Here is a 5,793-nt window from a genome sequence, read left to right as displayed (position 1 = left end):
GGAAAGAGTTGTTTTTTACTCAAATACAGAATGGATCTTTGCTTTCCAAAAAGATTAGGGCTGGGATTTGTAGCAATTTGGAGATTATTTTTGTTTTACTCTACTTTGAGCAGACTTCCAAGGTTCAACTTCTTCCTCAAAAGAACTTGCTGTTAGAAGGTAAGGAATGTTCAAAGAGTGACACCATCCTTTCAAAAAGCTTAAAGCCACTCACCCACATCACCTGAAATGGTGAAGGGTCAACTTTCCACCACTCTGTTACTCACTTTCAGGAGTCAACTTTTCTAGTTTCTAGTAATAGCTGTAATATTTAATTTACCAAATTAGAGTTATACTGGGACACCCAGAATGCATGAAGAATTATATACGGGGAAATAGTTTGCTACTATCCACTCCTTTATTTCTGAGAACACTGTCTCTGAGACCATAAAGGGCTTCCTAAGGTAGAGCTGTCAATTTCTATCAGGATACAGTCTCAACTATGCTTAAGCAATAGATGCACCAGAATCCTAAGCAACATGAACTAGTTGTTTAAAGTCTGCTTAACAATAGAAGTGCATGACCACACCCCCAAACCAGCTGCAAGCAAAACCTGTTTTGAGAATTAAAGCAGCACATATGCCAGTTTCTGCTTTTTTACCCCATGAAGACCTTGTCAGCTCTCTTTACTTGGATACCCTGCCCTCATCAGAGTGAAAAAATGCTTTTATTTCTTACTTTTCTCTAGGAAACTATTATACTTGAAACAGATCTTCATCACACCACCAAAAATCTCAACAGCAGTTTTCACCAATTCTGATACTGCCAGAGAAAAAAACGTAGCACAGTGAAATTCAGAAACAGGCCTTTGCAGACACTCTAGATGGGTTCTGGAAATCAGGTTCAGCTTTATGCTGTTGGCCTGGTGTCAGGCACAAACACTACAATCAGATAAAAGCCAGGTTGATAACGCAAGTTTAGCTGCTGATAACTATACATGTAGGTAACTAAGTTTCCCAAGCTCCCTAAACTAAAACAGATGGCCCAAGTGACCTTGTGCCAAAAACTCCAGCATAGTTTATTTAAACTTTTCACTCAGTCTTCAGTGCATTAAAGCACTTCATATAAAGTGGAGCAATCTCCATTCTGAAAGGCAGCATTCAAAAATATTACTAAAAGTATTCCAAACCATGTCTAAAATGGGACAATGTTACACACAGATACTTCACTAAAAGGCAACTTTATCTGCTGAAGTTATAGAAACACCAGTAAACACCCTGCTATCCATGAAGAGTCACATTTTTCAAAAAGCAAATCAGCCTTCTCAATGGAGGATGTCTCATGTAAGATCATTAGTGAGGAAGAGATTTGAACACCTAAGATTGAAATCCTATGGTCATATTGGGTCCATGATGCCCAACTCCAACGAACAAATCCAGAAATTCCAGCAATAGTCTTAAAATCGTGTCACTTTTTAAAAGCAAATAACTAGTTCATAGGCAACAGGCTTCTAACTTCAGCCTGGAAACAGTGTTCTGGTAGATGAATTACAGTTCCCAGGGGCCATACTACCTGTGGGATTTACGACCAGTCCCACCAATAATTTGTGATGTGATTTTCAAATCTTTTAGATAAGGAACTCAGGCTGGGCTAAGGAGCTTCCACTGCCTTGTAAAACTGTGGGATCATCCACAGTATTTTGTATCTGGATGCTTCCATCCCTAGCTACCCCAACCATTCCCCTGTAAGAACTATGACACCCTGCAACCATTCTTGAGACTGACAGGATTAAAACAAAGTCAGTTTCCATGTGGTTTGAGTCACTGATTCTTCATTAATACTTAAAATTAGTTTATACAAAAAGATCCAAGGCACTTGGTAGTAAAGAGTGAAAAAACTCCACTTTTTAAATACCTTTTAAAATGCAACATTTAATCTCACTGGAAGATAAAAATAACAATAGCAAATTTCTTATTCTTATATTCCAGAACTTGCATAAAGACAAATTTTAATAAAAAGTAAAAGCACCATACAACTTTGGACCCACCTCACAGGAGAAAAAGGAGAGGCCAATAAACCAAGAACTAATTTGCTTTATTTTTTTTCAGCAGCTAATCTAGCCCAAAAACAATACTGTTAAAACTACAAACTCAACACAAAGGAAAAGACTGTAAAAATATTAATTGGGAGAGGCTAAATAGAGAAAGAGACAGGAGAGTATTTCAAAAGATTATGAGTTCTGGAAGTATTTCTGTTAAGAGAAGATGTTACGTTCGGTGTATTTTTATCTCAAGCCAAATTAAAAAGCAGCTGGTAGTGCCAGTTATGTGTCTCTGAGGGGTGGGGAGGAGGGGGACACACTCAACATACACACACACTCCTCCCAGAATGTCCTCAGCACTGGCTAGAGCAACACAGAAATTCAAACACCAGTAGCACTTATTCTGGGGGGTGATGTGGAGGGGAACAACACTTCTTCCCCCTTCGTTAATTATAAATTAAATTTAGGGCATGCCAGTAAATGGTTATGCTCCCCCTCACAAGAGAAAGGGGACTTCAACAACATCAAACCACTGCTGGCAGCAATGAACTGAAGCCAGACCTCAATACTTATATTTTTCCATCTGATTTCTACTGCAGATAACATCAAGTCCTCAGCACTCGGACAGAGGCCACGAATGAAGACAGAAGTGTTGTACAGCCACCAAAAAGAATCCAAAGAAAAACTCAGACTGACAACAAAGCAGCCCTTCTCACTCAAATATTTGAAATGCTCATCCTGAAAGTGTAAGCCTCTCTCATTCCCATCTGATATACAAAAATCTAAGCCTGATTTGTTTCCTGACAATAATCAATTTCATATTTTCTTCACAAGTAAATGCTACTGTTGAAGAACTGACATAAGCACTGAATGAACAGTGACAGTAGGGGGACAAACCACTGGTGGCAACAGCAAAGGAAGCAGCTGATCACTCCCTTTTCCACCAACCAGAAGTAACAACTCTGAACACTTAAAACGTTGGTTCAAACAGATCATTACAATTGGCAGTACAATTACTTTATTTATCCACTTTTTAAAAATGAAGGCATCTGTCTTCTTGTGATAGTTCATATTTTTCTGGTTATTTTAAGATCTGATACAAGATCCCATTCCTAAACTTGGTAATTTATTTACAGTTACACCTCAATATCCACTGTCAGGTACTTTGTTAGAGGTGCTTAACAGATGCAGGAACAAGATCACAAAAAAACCAATAACCCCAAACAAACAGAATCATGTTCAGCAATTTTTAAGATTCTTTTTAAACTCTGTGCTAATCCACTGTGCTGTTACCCACCAAAATGTTTAAAAGACTGTTTAAAAGCAATGTACACCAAAAAAAGCCCAAACATGGCAGGGCTGACACCTGACCCTTTAGCAGAAGACTTGTAACTAAGGCAGTCACTGACCTGAGAGGGAATTATTGGAAGAGAAACTGGAAGAGGGGAGATTTAGGTCAGACATTAGGAAGAAATTCTTGAGTGTGAGGGTGGTGAGACCCTGGCCCAGGTTGCCCAGAGAAGCTGTGGCTGCCCCATCCCTGGATGTGTTGAAGGGCAGGTTGGATGGGGCTTGGAGCAGCCTGAGCTGGTGGGAGGTGTCCCTGCCCATGGCAGGGCCTATCTAGATGATCTTTAACATCCCTTCTAACCCAAATAATTGTGTGTTTCTATGATTCTTTTCTATGTCAATTTAATTAAGAGTACACAGGGAAAAGAAGCTTAACTATCTGTTTTAAACTATGAAGAGGTAAACAAAGAGCTCCAGCCTTCCCAGTAACACAAGAAGTGAGACTCCTAAATCTCTGCAACATTTTTTTTTTGCCACAAAGACAAACTTTTAAACAAGTAAATCTTGAAACCACTGCAAACTACTTCATGTGCTCGGTCAAGGCATTTTAACTACTCCAAAAATTAAAGCACACAACACCACCCAACCACATGTAACTTTTAAACTAAAACCAAAAAAGAGTGACACCCCAGAAAGTGTCAGCAGTTCTTCACTGCAACAAGTTTGCTCTGTATCTTAATGCATTACCCAACAAAATGCGTATGCTAACAAACATTATTACTTGTCCTCATTATATTGAATAAACTACATTCAAATAAAACAACTATATACTAGAACAAGATCCTAAACTGCAATATTATTTCAAAAAATACACACCTGTCTGCAAAAAGCCATAAAATCTGGTACCTTTCCCCTGCCTTCAACATGAAAAAGTGTTTTGATTATTTAATGTGCTTACCCTGGAAACTGTATTTTCCAAAGATATATACATATACTTGTGCATGTGTGTGCCCAAATGTGTGGGATAGGTTAGTCAGTTCTTACAGACTTTGGTAATCACATCAGCAGCTCATATTATAGCTAATAAGAAGGTGTTTGGCAGCTGCAAACTGCCAGTTTCAAGGATTGGTCCAAATCAACATCCCAGCAGTCCAGCTGTAACAGGGCCAGCATTCATTTTAAACTACAGATTCTTACTAAAGTCAAATGTTTGTTCAAAGACCAGAACATCTACAACTGGACAGTGTATCTCACGTGGGAACCCTTTAATGCCACTTTTTATTAGTCACCATAAAAATAATTCTCCAGTAACAAAGAATTAAGGAGCCGGGATTAAGCACAACCAAAGATAAAATCATTTTAATTAAAGCTTATCTCATGACACATTAGCTATTCTGACTATATTTTCATCTGAGTAAGTGCACAATTCTCCATAAAGGCAAATCAGTCCTGGGCTGACTGGGCAGTTAAAAAACTAAAAAACCCCAAACAAATGAACTAACAAAACTAAACCAGAAAAAGTGCTTTACTGAGTAGAGAATGTTAAGCTCCTGATTTGAAGCTTAAGCACAGCACAGCTGTTTCTGATAAGCAGAGTACCTGATTGCTGCTTAGTTAAGTCAACTGCAGACAGAGGTATGTACCCCCAGTGATTGCAGTGGTCATGAAAACTTCCTGAGCTTTCAAAGATACAGTTTCTAGTTGTTCATACGTGTAAACCAAAGGAATTTTTCCACCTAAAGGGATCACTGCAGTAGTGCTTCAATTATGATGGGTTTCTAACAACGTGCCACAGAATTTAAAGTCGGGAAACTATAGGATCAGACCCAACAAAGAATGAAAACCTCTGCATTCTCATTCCCTGGAAGGTTCTCTGGAAACAGCAGACCTGAAAACAGTTCTGCACACAAAACCTGACCCAAGTTTCTGTGTCATTTTTATGGGTTTTGAATCACATACTCCTTTAAGGCATGCTCTTTCTTTCACTCATTGCTTTGTAAAAACTCATTGAAAAGCCCAACAAAACCAACAAGGAGAAAAGCACAAAGTAAAGTGATAAAACAACGACAGAGGCTGCATCCATAGCAAACAAAGGGCGAAAACTTCAGAACTGCAGCTTTCCAAGTTCTTTGTGACAACAGGAAGCAAAATGTTTTCTTGTAGAAGCAACCAACATCCTGACTTCATATTACCTACCCACGAGCAAGGAAATAAGAAAAGCCTTTCTCACTGAGGGGACAGACTTTTAACAACTGCTTTAATGCCCAACCCCGGCCGAGGGAACCTTCTCAGCAAAGGGCTGAGGCAGCAGGAGTCTGGGAAACGCTACTCAGCGCTTGAAACGGAGGTGCTGAACCTTTTGCAAGAAACCCCGCAAAATTAACGAGGCACCTTGGCTAGTGGGGGGACCCTACGTGGGGGGCAGCGCCCCAACCCCCCCCCTCCCGGGCAGCCCCAGCACAGCAGGGAGAGAGGGGTTGGGG

This window comes from Chaetura pelagica, unplaced genomic scaffold (genome assembly GCF_000747805.2).
Source record: "Chaetura pelagica isolate M959 unplaced genomic scaffold, ChaPel_1.0 scaffold405, whole genome shotgun sequence".
NCBI lineage: Eukaryota > Metazoa > Chordata > Aves > Apodiformes > Apodidae > Chaetura > Chaetura pelagica.
The sequence above is the reverse complement of the archived record's forward strand: the minus strand, read 5'-3'. Positions refer to the sequence as shown.